Raw genomic sequence first — 14,393 nt, forward strand, 5'->3', positions numbered from 1 at the left:
GAGGTGGGGGAAATTCTAATCTATAATAAGTTTTAATATGAGAAAACTGAAACATGGAAAGGTCAAGCCAATATTGCACTTTCAAAATTTGAGTTGTTTATTCAATGGTTTAGGACATTCAACAATAAAAGGAATCAAAGCTACAAGAATAAAGTAATAACTTTAAGAACATTGCCTTGAACATATTAAGAGCTCAATGTATTTTATTGACTTCAGCTGATAGAATTTGTAGCAATAGATTGATGTTAACACTGTTCCACCTGTGATTCTTGTTTGTATATTCCCCGAGTGGCTAAATAGGAACTGTATAATGTAAGATAATTTTAGTGTTTTTGACTTAAAAAATCTAAATAAGTGGTCACCATGGGAAATTCCCAAATATGAAATACCCAAGTCAGCTGGGTATTTATGGAGATTTTAATTAATAAAGAGAGAAGGAATTAAGGGAAGGAGAGAGAAAGAGAGAAAGAATTAATTTAAACTGCTCTGGCTCTGGCTGAGCTAAGCAGTAGTTAAAGGCTTTGGCCAAAGTGGCCTCCCTGCACCTAAGGGAGAGCGAGTCAGTCTTTATCACTCACCAGACCATCTCCAAGCAAGCTCCAGTCCTCCTCTGAATCTCCTGAACAGAGTTCAGAATCTAACTCAATTCAACTCTGAACTTTTGTTCAAACTGACTTTTTACCCCTTCCTTTTAAAGACATTTTCTCTTATGTCACCTCCCCTAAATTTTTATTTCTACCAATCACAGTAGATGCTTTTTTCCAGGATCGCCCATTCTTAGTTCTCATCTTCTTTGGTTCTCACCTTCTTCTTTGTACTTCACACCTCTTTGTTAAGCTTACCTTTTTTAAGTTGCTTGACCTTTTTGTGATTAATTTAACCTTTACAGATACTTAACATCTTTTTGCATTATATCTAAAAATAGACTTAGCTTAACGTTCTAGCTTTACTATAGGGTATGAGTTAGGGACTTTCATTGTTCAATCAGGAGTTTACAACTTTATCTTCCCCTAAGGCACTGTCTGAGTAGGGTGAGTAATTTGAAAAGTTCCCAATACATTCCTGATTCTTGTTAGACCAATTATCTCCATTAATACAATAAGGGAATAGCTAAACAAAATCTTTTAAAGTATAGTCTGAGTAGTTTTTAAGATTCACAATAATTCAAAATCTGTTACCCTAAAAAAGAACTACATTTCCTGGGAGCCCACTGACTTCCTAAGTGGGGGAGGAAGGTCTATGACACACATCTGCCATCAAGTGACAAATCAGAAACAACTGACTGCCTCCTGGGCAGGCTAAAGCCAAGTTTAAGCCACCATTGGTACACACAAAACACAGGAAATGACTCAAAGAACTTCCTTTAAATTTCGCAGTCACTTCCTGTGAGGGAGTCTTCACCTTGGAATTTGACCATGGAGGACCTTGGGCTTGAGATCTCAGACTGCTTCCCTTTGGACTGCTACATGGTGGGTGAAAACGCTGACTCCCTTTCCTTGGCTTTTTCTGGAGGTACCAGCCTCTGGAGAGGCCCATCGTCTTGGAACTCCTTTTCCCTTGGCTTTCTGGAGTCACTGAGCCTCTGGAGAGGCCCCTCATTTTGGAGGAGGCCTCCTTGCTGAAAGCCTTGTTAAATTTAATCCTCTCCCCCCATCTCTCCCTTGGTAGGGTCTCTCTTTGGTTTCCTGTCAGCATGGTAATGGTGGTGAGTTGAGATTTTGAAATGGGCTAATCAGCCATGGGCATGTGGTCTTTATTTTGTATCCTCTTTATTCCTTGATTTCTAATGATCATGTAGTAAATCCCTTAAATATAATATTTTACTATTGACATTAATGTTTATTTTTAAAGAGCCCTTTTTTGAACTCTTAAACTATTCTCATTCAAGAAATATTTGCCACTCCTATTCTAGCAAAATTGATTTTGGCCAAAACTTTTCCTCCTAATTTTTAAGGTCTTTCCCTTCCCAGTCAAACCAAAATTGCTTTGTATTCATTTTTATATTAACTTATCGGTTCCATCTGTTGTTTGACTCCAGTACTGTATAAGTTCATTAAAGGCAGAAACTGCTTTGTTTTTGATCTGGCAACTCCTTCCCTCAACTCAATATCTAATACATATTCTGTGTTTAATAAATATTCTTTTGAATGAAAGCATTCCAATTTACATTTGCTTTCCTCCTAACCCATTTTTCTGCTTCCTTTTGTATATTATTTCTCCCTTTAGATCTTAAGCTCCTTAAGGAGCTTTAAGAACAGGTACTGTCTTTCCTTTCATTAATTATGTCTTAAGTATTTAGCATGATGTTTTGCAAATTATAGGTGCTTTATAAATGTTGGTTAGATTGAATTGGAATAAATGAATGAAATTCCATTAAGTTCCTCCCTATTTTTAGTGGATAAATCCTTCTAATCCTTAGCCATACACAAAGAACTTTTAGACATTCCCATTAAGTTTAATACTTCTGTAGGAACTACTGGTTTCTTAAAGTCTTTTTTTTTTTCAATGAAGAAAATAGTTTGTATAGAGAAAATATAGAAGAGTGGAAAGAGTTCTGGATAAAAATCAGAATTTCTGGGTCTGAATCCTTCTTCCACTTGTTACATGTATGAAGCTGAACATAGCACATGGCCCTTCTTACTCTCACAGTTCTCTTACAGTTGTAAGTCTCTTACAGTTTTAAATTTATTATTTAAAAATACAATGTGATGTAATGCATAGCACATTAAAGTAAAGAAGTTATTCAAATAGGTTAAGGATGTGACTTTCAAGGAAATATAAATAGTTATCTATAGAGTCTAAAGGAGATGTTCATTCTTTCTAGGAAGTATCAGGCAATTAGGGCCACATGTTTGGAGGCTGTTATTCTCAGAAAAGAAACTAGATTTATACTTATCCACTCCCCTAAATAGTCTTAGTCTAGAGGAAGTCATTTTTTTTTTCAGTTCAAGCTGCACTCTTCATTGCTATCACTTAATGGGAGAGAGTACTCCAAGGTATATAAACAAGGCTTGACTCCCTTCCCACCAAATTCCAGTTACCCAAAAGACCTCATACAGCAAATAAAGCCATTTATCCTTATGGATAATCAACAGACATCAGAGAAATTATACAGATGAGACTCTACCAGACTATCTGCAGAGTGAATGAACATTTTTTTATTTTTTAAATTTCATTTAATTGATTAATTTAGAGCACTTTTCCAGGATTACAAGAATCATGTTCTTTCCCTCCCCTCCCATATCCATTGCACAATTCCACTGGGTTTTACATGTGTCTTTGGTCAAGACCTATTTCCATATTATTGATGTGAATGAACTCTCTGAGAGTGAGATATCTTAACTCAACCAAGAGCAAATCTTAGATCTCATATAAGAAGGAATTCTCTTAAGTCTCTAGTGTAGAAAGTTGGAGATGGAAACATAAATGAAGTTCTGGCTTCTCTATGAATTGGCTACCTCCCAGAGCCTTTCTCTCCCTTCATAGTGCTTACTTGAAGAGGCATTAAATAAATGTTTATTGATTGATTAAATCTAGAACTGAGTATCTTCTATCTTGAAGGTGCCAGAAGATTAAGATGTCTCATCCCTCAAATTCTCATGCACTAGACCCTCCCACAAAGGCATAATTATTCTTTTAGTGAGGAGAGTTTTATGGAAAATGGGCTTAAGACTGGTTATATGTACATACAAACATGCTGATCTCTCTTCAGCCACAAGCTCATCTCTGCTCCATTTCTTTGCTTTCTCTGCTAATTAGTACCTTAGTTAAGTAGTATAACAAGGTTCCTAACCCCTTTTAGAAAGGAAAGTTGCCCCTCTAAAGTTCTTCCCAGCTCTAAACATTTGATTGTGTAATCTATTATACAGATCTTTCTTATACACTGATATCAACTTCCTTTATATCTTAACTCACCCAAAAAAGAAAACACACACACATACACACGCTGTGAGCTACATGAGTATGGCTCATGTCATATATGGCAGGCCACTTTAAAGACTTTGGTTTCAAGTATGTTCATATGACATTTGGTACTTAGAGGTGACTCATTATTCTGCTTCAAATAACAAGGATGTACTTTGGGTTTATTCCAAACAATATTTGGAAAATCTGCTAATGCTGTTGGCAAATGAACTTCAAATTTTATCTCTGGCTGTATGTGTACAGTGACAGTTGTTACTCCTCCTGAATCTTACTGTTTGGTATTTCCATCCAGATACAGTTCCAACAGTTCCTTTCTGGAGTGTCTTCTTTATAAGTAGATGTTTTAATGCCAGTGGAAAATGATTCAGTAGACAGTAAGAAGGAGGCAAGAAATGAGAAGCTGGCGAGAGGTCCCAAGATTTCAGAGACATGTTTTCCTGTTTACTGAGCCATTCATGCGAGCATTTCTGCTTGTTTCCTTCAGTCATGCATGGCTTCCTTCTTCTGGCCTGTTGGATAAGCTATTTCTTTTCATCTGGGGGCTCTATGGAGGTATCATACCACAGTGGACATGAGGAAGATAAAAAAAAGCCATAAAACTTTGAAAAAAATATATGATATATGAATGAACTCAACCAGAGTGTTTTATCTGGCAGCATTTCCACATCATTTGGATGTTTATTTTGACTTGATCAAACTGTATAGTGGAAAAAGCACTGGAACTGGGGTCAGGGGCCTGAAATTTAGAATTAGGTATTTCTAACAATGTAACCCTGAGATAGTGTACACATCACCTGATTTGGGGATGGATGATGGTCATCATAGTATACTCATAATATCAGTGGATTTGCATTTAGAGATCCTGAGTATGAATCCTCCTTGTGTAACTGCCTGTGCCAGGTTGCTTCATCTCTATAACATTGCTTCTTCTTTCATTTAAAAGTAGGAGTTGATCTAAATTATTTCTGAGATCCTTCTGGCTTTCTGGGATCTCTTCTGGTCCTAAGTCTTATTATCAATTACATGATTTCCCAGACCAATCTGGAGCTGACATTGTAAACTAACAGTTGGTTAAGTATAGTTACATTTTGGGGAATGATAGAGGTGAATGATAGTAGACAGAGCTAGTCTTAGAGTCAGAAAGAGCTAGGTTCAAATCCTGCCTCTGATACATACCTGTTGGGTGACCCTGGATGACTTCCTTAACCTCTCAGCAATCTCAGAGAGCATTTAACACTGAATTTGCAGAGTATGTGTACTGATCTCCATTAGTAGAGAAATTTTTCTTATCAAGTTTCCTAAGTAAGTACAATCAGAAATCTGGGCAGGATAAAAAGAGGGGACCCCCAAATTCATATCTTCTCAGTTGGTTATTTATCATAACTGTCAAACCAGGTCAGTTTTCAAACTCTCACTCATTTGTGGATTTCCATGGAAAAACTTCTAACTCCTTAAAAAAAATCATACATTTGCATTATAATGACCTCTAGGACTCTTCCTGGTTTGACTTCTTGGACTGAGTCAGGGATACTATATACAGAATCCATAATGAAATACTGTCAGTGGGTTTTGGTACTCTTCCTTTCTTAAACCAATGGTTGACATACAGTAGGGTTTATAGCTAATAGGGACTTAGAGATTATCTTGTTCAAATTACTTCAATTTACAGATGAGAAGACCAAGACCTAGAGAAGCCAAATGATTTGTCCAAGTTCATACAGACAGAATCAGAGAATCATAGATTTAGATGTGGGAAGGAAGGCAGATTAAAAACATGGGGTTAGAGATCATCTCTGCCTTTTTTTTTATCTTAATTCACTAGAGAAGAAAATGATAAATCATTCCAGTATCTTTGCCATGAAAACCCCATGGACTATACATAAAAAGATGGACATAATTGCATTACTGAACAGTGACAATTCTATGAAAATAGTAGGTTTCAACTAAATCTGTGACACATGGTTCCTGAAAATATTCTGGTTATTTTGCAGTCTATGCCTATAATTACTACTCGGTAATCATTGTGTGAATATATTCCAGAGGCAATCAAGATAAAGAGAAAGTCTTCCTCTAGGAAAGAAAAACAGTCAGAGAGAGAAAAGAGAGAAAGGTAAAGATGCAGAGCGAGAGAGACAGAGAAAGGCAGAGAGACAGAGATAGAGGGACAGAGAAAGGCAAGGAAACATGTAGAGGGAAATAAGAGAAAGATACAGTCAGACAGAGAGACAGATTGGCTTGTCCAGGGTCACATAGCAAGTAAGTGTATGAGACGGGATTTGAATCTGGATCTTCTTGATTCCAGGTCCAGAGTTCCAGCCATGGAGCCATCTAGCTGCCCTATTTTAATAAGGTAAGGGGATCCATTAGTAGGATGTAAGGAAATGAGGCCATCAGCACAAGAATGAGAAAGAAAAGTCAGTGTGACCTAAGGAAAAGGAAGTGAAAGTGAAAGGAAATAAGGATTCATATAGTACCTACTATGTGTTAGGTATTGTGATGGGTACTTTTTATCAAATATAGTAACCATATTACTTCTCTATTCAATGAACTTCACTGGCTCCCTATTCCCTCCTACCCCCAGAATCAAAAATAAACTCTGCTATTCTTCTGTTTAAAACCCTTCACAACCTTACCTGAACCAATCCTTCCAGCATCATGATTTCTTATTTCCTAGCTTGAACTGTGAATTCTAGTCAAACTGGTATTGTCTGTTCCTAATACACAATGTTCTATGCTGATCTCTGTCCCTTTAAATTAGTTATCCTCAGGATCTGGAAGACACATCTTCTTCACCTCCACCTCATAGAATGCCTCTCTTCCTTTAAGACCTCCCAAAATGCAATCTTTTTTCTCAAAACCTTTCCAGAGTTCCTCAGCTAGTGAAAAGCAGAAATCAGATAACTCAAGCCTAGGTCTTCTCACTTAAAACTCAGTGTACTCTCTGGTGCATGATGCTGGATTTATTGGGTGATAAAAATACCTTAAGATTAATATCAGTCATAATTCTTATCTATTGGGCTTATAATTAGATTCAGTAATCCAAAACTTAAGAAGGGAATGGAGACTATGAAGTCACTGGGGTGGGCATAGGGAAATTGTTGCAATTACAAAGGGCAGCATGGAAGGAATTAGAGAGGCATCAGTGGGAAAAAGGAAATAAAGGAAACAGATGGGCTTGACATTTTTACTCAAGCAACAGTGTGTTTTGTAAACACAGATTCTTAAATTCTTTAAACACCCCATGCAGTGAGAGGAGGTTAGTATTACAGAGAATCTCCATTTCTGTAGAATGGTTGGGAAAACTGGGCATTTGAAGCTTTTTTAAGTTGGATAGTATCTTGGTCAGATCTCTGATTTAGGAAGATCATCATTTTGACAGTTGTGTGGAGGACGGATTGGAGTGGGGAATTACTGGATGGAGAGAGACCATTTAGAAAGCAATTGTAGTTGTTCAGGTGACAAGAGATTAGGCTCTGAATTAAAGTACTGATCTCATAGGATTGCAGAGAACAATAGGTTGATTGTACATATCTGAGCATATTTAGTCCATTCTTTTTTATTATTATTTTAGAGTAATTTATTTTTTAATTGTTCATTTTTTCCATATTACATGCCAATACAATTTTTGATAATTATTTTCTGTCACTTTGTGATCCATGTTCTCTCCCTCTAATCCCTTCCCCTTCCCCAAAATGGCAGGAAATCTGATATAGGTTCTACATATGTTATCATACAATCCGTATTTCCATGTTCATCATGCTGTGAAACAAGATAATCGTCAGTTACACTGGAGAAAAATTCATGGAGGAAATAAAATTAAGAATGGTATGTTTCAATCTGAATTCAGACTTTGTCAGTTCCTTCTGTCATGTCTTTTTTTGTTATGAGTCCTTTGGATTGTCCTGTATCCTTGCATTGCTTATAATACTTAAGTAATTCACAGCTGATCTTCATATATTATTATTTGCTGTTATGTACAATGTTCTTCTGGTTCTGAGCTCTTCACTTTGCATGACTTTATATAAGTATTTTCTATTTTTGGAGTAAACCCAGTTCATCCTTTATGGATGATCTACTGAATGGAGAGAATGTAATGAATGTGGATAATTTCTTTTTAATTTAATAGATTTCAGAAATAAGTGATAACTTTGTGATTGTTGGGAGTCTACATATAGTAGTAGCTCAGAGTACAATGTGATGAATAACTTCCTGTTCAGACTTTATACCCTACCATATAAGGACCCAACAGTTTGTTCAGAAGCTTCATTATGTATGATCATTACTCTGTATGAGTCTTATGCTTGAGGTAAATTACAAGACCTTGTCTTTCCCTATCTCCACTGGGCACTAAACCTATCCAGCTTTCTTGTCTCAGTTCAAAGAACTTCTCCTACATAAAGGCTTCTGTCATATGGCATGGCATCATGGAAAATACATTGGATTTTGCTAAAAGAACCAGAGTTTGTGTCTAGGTTCTAACAAATACTTATGAGTTCCCATTCTTGTGGATCAGTTCTCTTCATCAATAAAATGGAGATAGTTTCTTAGATTAGAATTTTCATTGCCAAGTGGATATAGGATAATGAAGCCAGGAAAACCCAAGTATAAAATTTTCCTCTGATAATTACTATCTGTATGACCATTGGTTCCCTTAAATGGCTCAGGCAATTTCCCATGACTTATCTACTAATTAAAAGCTAAGTTTTGATCAGTATTACATGAGGTAATTCCGACATCAGATTTCCATATAGAATAAATAATCTCACAACTTGCTTCACTCTCTTAATATCTGGATTACCTACCTTGTGGACAATTGATGAGGAAAACACTTTTTAAGCCTCAAAATGTTCTGCAAGTACAAATTGATATTATCACACCATTTAAGAGTAGATTTTCCATCCTCAGAACAATAACTTTTCTCAACACAACACCACATGCCATCTAGTTCCTTGTGCCATTTCTTCCCTCTTAGACCATGATCTAAGAATCGGTGCTATTCATAGTGACTAAACCTGTTAAGTATTCCATAAATATTTTAAAAATAACTGAACATTTAGAGTTAAACAGAGTCAGTCAGTCGGTGGGGGGAAAGGGACACTGGTAGGGACAAAAACAGGGTAATAATTTGTTTTTATTTCAATTCAATCACAAAAGTTTTCAATATTGTGTTAGTGATGACTGCATGTGAAAGGGATGCAGTATATATAATCTGGTTGCTGCCATAATTAAGCTAATAGAATCGATCAATTCATAAATACTTACTAGAATTATGATGAGTCAGACACTGTGTTAGGTTCTAGGAATAGGGGAAAAAGGAAGAAAAAAGCATGTATGAAACTTTTAAAAATGCTGAACACAGAACAGAAAGACATTTGGAAGGGAATACAGAAAGCAAGGTTATTTTCTGAGTATTGAGTTAAATATTACTTATGTTCTTAAAGGACTGCATTAATAGTCACTCAGTTTTATCTGGAATCCTTTTTTCCTCTTCTTTGTGAATTAAAATATTATTGCTTTTAGTATAAAAAATCAAATAAAAAAATAAAACAAAAAATGAATGAATACAAATGAAGATGAATACAATCAGTGAAGCAATCCTTATTCCTATGGAGCTTGCATTCTAATAGGAGAGCAATTCAAGGAAATATAAATAAAAATATGTTATATACATATAAGTCCATATAATTCATTTTATCTAGCAAACAAACAAATATGTTTATGTGTACATAATTTAGACATTCCTGCCAGATAAAATGAATCCTAGAATTGGGGTGAAAGAGTATGCTCTCTAAGAACAAGGTAGGTTGAGAGGTAGGGCAATGACAGCTGAGGAACTCTGGAAAGGTTTTGAGAAAAAAGATTGCATTTTGGGAGGTCTTAAAGGAAGAGAGGCATTCTATGAGGTGGAGGTGAAGAAGATGTGTCTTCCAGATCCTGAGGATAACTAATTTAAAGGGACAGAGATCAGCATAGAACATTGTGTATTAGGAACAGACAATACCAGTTTGACTAGAATTCACAGTTCAAGCTAGGAAATAAGAAATCATGATGCTGGAAGGATTGGTTCAGGTAAGGTTGTGAAGGGTTTTAAACAGAAGAATAGCAGAGTTTATTTTTGATTCTGGGGGTAGGAGGGAATAGGGAGCCAGTGAAGTTCATTGAATAGAGAAGTAATATGGTTACTATATTTGATAAAAAGTACCCATCACAATACCTAACACATAGTAGGTACTATATGAATCCTTATTTCCTTTCACTTTCACTTCCTTTTCCTTAGGTCACACTGACTTTTCTTTCTCATTCTTGTGCTGATGGCCTCATTTCCTTACATCCTACTAATGGATCCCCTTACCTTATTAAAATAGGGCAGCTAGATGGCTCCATGGCTGGAACTCTGGACCTGGAATCAAGAAGATCCAGATTCAAATCCCGTCTCATACACTTACTTGCTATGTGACCCTGGACAAGCCAATCTTTTTTTTTTTTTATCTTAATTCACTAGAGAAGAAAATGATAAATCATTCCAGTATCTTTGCCATGAAAACCCCATGGACTATACATAAAAAGATGGACATAATTGCATTACTGAACAATGACAATTCTATGAAAATAGTAGGTTTCAACTAAATCTGTGACACATGGTTCCTGAAAATATTCTGGTTATTTTGCAGTCTATGCCTATAATTACTACTCGGTAATCATTGTGTGAATATATTCCAGAGGCAATCAAGATAAAGAGAAAGTCTTCCTCTAGGAAAGAAAAACAGTCAGAGAGAGAAAAGAGAGAAAGGTAAAAAGGCAGAGCGAGAGAGACAGAGAAAGGCAGAGAGACAGAGATAGAGGGACAGAGAAAGGCAAGGAAACATGTAGAGGGAAATAAGAGAAAGATACAGTCAGACAGAGAGACAGAAGAAACCCAAACCTCACTCCTCTACTTTCTTTTCTAGAGAGTGGTGAGCAAACAATGGAACTGCTTATCATCAAAAAGGGTATTATGATGTAATGGATAAAACAAGGGCATTTTTTTTTTGTTTATAGTGACTTGCCCCATTTAATCTTGTCACAGATAATTATTAAATTTATGACCCTGCACAAAATACTTAATCCTTTGAGACTCAGTTTCTTAATCTGTAAAATGAAGGGATTGGATTTTATGACCTTTCGAGTCCCTTTAGATTCTATATCTCTGGTCAACAAATCAAGTCAATGTTTTTTTCCTCTCATGTTTGCTTCATTCCTCCCTGTCTACATTTTTCATACCTGGTGTAACATTTAAAATAGTTGATGTTGTAAACTGTAGTGAGTTAAAATGGTGGGAGATATAAATTGTGATAGATATAAGAGAAAGTGAGTAAATTTGACCACAGAAAATATGTTTCACTACAGTGTCTTGGTTTTTAAATCAAATATAAGGTGGTCACCAGGGAATATATTCCCAAATTATGAATATGCCCAAGTCAACTGGGTTTTATAGAGAATTTAATTAATAATACAATGAGGAGTTAAAGAAAGAGAGAAAGAGAGAAAAAGATATAAGTATGAAGGGCCTTAAGCCAACATTGCCTAGACCTGAGTCTTAAGAGAGAGAGAATCAGTCAGTTTTTTATCACTCACCACAAGATTTGTCTTAAGCAAGGATGTCTGGGGAACAGAGTCTCCCCAGAGGGAGTTCCAGCCAAAGTCATCCTCCCAAGGGACTTCTTCTCAAGAGATCTTCAAAGGGCCTCCTCCAAAAGGATCTATCTCCAAGGATATCCAAGGATCTCCAAGCCTCCAAGGATCCCTTGCTCAAGAGATTCCTTTTCTTATATAGGGTTTTTTTTTCCTATGTCACCTCCCCTAAGTTCTTCCATCTACCAATCACCATAGATGTTTTCTAAAAGACAGCCCATCTGAATTCTTACTAAGTCGACTAATCCCCTCAGTAAGTCTGAACCAGAGAAAATACAGCTGAGTCAACTAATCTTATCAAGAGAAAACCTGCCCGACCTTTATAGGTACCTAGCATCCCATTGTATCAATTCTAAAAACAGGCATGGCTCAAAGAACTCCCTGCCTCATCATAAGCATGGGTCCAAGTACTTTCATTGTTTAGCAAGTTTTCTCCCCTAAAGCAGTCTTAAGTACGGGTGGAGTAGAGGTCCTCCCATTTCTGATCCTGGCGAGTTCTCACATCAAAATGGGGAATGTTTCCAGTAGGGAATTTGTTTCAATGGAGGATTCCTCAATGTGGAAATTTTTAACATTCACAAGTCTGAGAAATTTCAAGATTTACACTGGTTTTCATCTCTCTTCTGATCTGTTATCCTTTCTTCCCCTGCATTTTCCCTTCACCTCTACTACATGGCATTTCTAAAGTCTGTATTGAATTTTTTAAAAAGATAGGATTATAGCGAATTTCATCAGACATAAAGATGAAAGAATATTCCCATAGTTGTGATACAAACTTGCACACATGGCAACTATTCAACTCCCATGCCACTCACTCAGAATCTCCTTCAATTTCCAACACCTTAAACAATTATCTAAAACATATTGTTATGACCTCCCTGAATTTCTGGCTGTAAAAATCTTGCTTATCTAACTAAACCTACCTATCAGCTGTGTTTTCATTTCCATATTTTCATATGATTCTATGTATGTATGTATATATACACCTATCTATCTATCTATCTATCTATCTATCTATCTATCTATCTATCTATCTATCTATCTATTTATCCATCCATCCATCCATCTATCCATCTTGCCATTGACTGCATGAAGAAAAACAATCTTTAACTGTGTTCCCAATTCACGTCAACTCTAGGCTGACTCTCAAATGTTTAAATCTTTCTCCTTTCCTGACTCTCAATCATATTTAGGGTACACAATGCCTTGACCTCTGCTCCATTTCTCCTCCACTTATGAGTGAATCCGGTGCTTCCCCCCTCTTCTATCCCATTTTGACAGAGATGTTCTTTACTTTTATGTCTTCTTATTATGCAGGTATGTGCTTGCTATGTCAGCTGATTGCAATCTTTATGGCAGTTTTTTCCCTTTTCAAACATGTATATTCTCTGTCACCAAAAGGCACTTTTAAGCCTCCCTTTGCTGTATAGACTTTGTATATTCCTGCTAGATAAAATCGATCCTAGAGCAAGAAAGGAGAGGACTCTAAGAACGAACAAAATTTTCCCCTTTCTTCAAGGTCTCCAATTAAAAGCACTCCTGTGGAACTAGAAAATTAGACCTCCAAAATAGCTAGTCTTGGACCAAGTAAATGAAAGGAACAAGAAAAGAAGATAGATTTTTGTTACTGGAATCTGGTCTCAGAACTTAGGGAAATCTATTGTAAATGCACATAGATGTAGACACATACATAGAGATGAATATATGCTTATGTGTATATATCAGGGAAATCATACCTAAGCAGCACACACACACACACACACACACATACATACAAACTAAACAACTATGCTGCTAATGACTCCTAAGGGTATCCTATGCCATCCAGAAGATAGATGTAGGAAAGACAACCTTCTCTGGCTAAATGGTGCAGGTCATAGCTCAATGGGCACAGGAGAGGGTAATAGCCTTTGGATCCTTGACTACAAATTGTTCCTTTGCCAGTTCTAGTTTTCCAGTGAGAAATGTGGCCAACCTCTATGAATAATCAGAGAAAACAAATAATGCTTATTGAAACAATGTTAGAATAAACACAAGGCATGAAAAGAAATTTGCTGCTGCCCAATGTACTTCACTTGGGTCCCAGGAAAGGACTGCAAAAGTCAGGTCCTTGGGTAGCACATTATGCTACTTCAAGGCATTTGATCATAGGTAATGGTGTTTCTACCCACCTGCAGGCTTTCTGAATTTTGATTTACTTTTTTTTTCCTATTTGGCTTTTATGCAGCTGAACTTTTATTGCCTTGATCATTCAGGATATTCTAACAGGCTAGTTTCTCATTTCTTTCCTGAGAGAATCCAAAACAATATTCTAAAGGAACTATTTGCTTTTTTCATTACATTCCTCTCTGTGATGTTCTATAGGGAATCTTTGGAAAAGAAAATAATGGCTTACAGGTTCCTTTAATTTTTTTCCTCAGAATTATAACTCTCAAAGGACAGGGCTTGAAGAAAGGCATCAGGTTATGGGGATGGGGGGTTTTTTGGGGTGGGGATTTGATGCATTTTTTTAAACTGAAAAGTCATTGAACTGAACGTCAGAACACCTGAATTTTCTTCTTCATCATCAGTCTGCTGGGTGAGTTTGGTCAGTTTTTTTTTTGTTTGTTTGTTTGTTTTTTTTGCCACTTCTAAGTCTCTGCTTGTATTGTAAAATGAGGTTGTGGAAATTAGAAACTAGTTCAGTATGGTTTGGTATAGAGTGCTGGATGTAGAGAGGGGAAGCCATGAGTTCCAATCCTGGCTCTGGTACTTCCTAGCTGTGGGACCATTACAAGTCTTTTTTCCTCTCTAGGCAT

This window comes from Monodelphis domestica, chromosome 6 (genome assembly GCF_027887165.1).
Source record: "Monodelphis domestica isolate mMonDom1 chromosome 6, mMonDom1.pri, whole genome shotgun sequence".
NCBI classification, from domain to species: Eukaryota; Metazoa; Chordata; class Mammalia; order Didelphimorphia; family Didelphidae; genus Monodelphis; species Monodelphis domestica.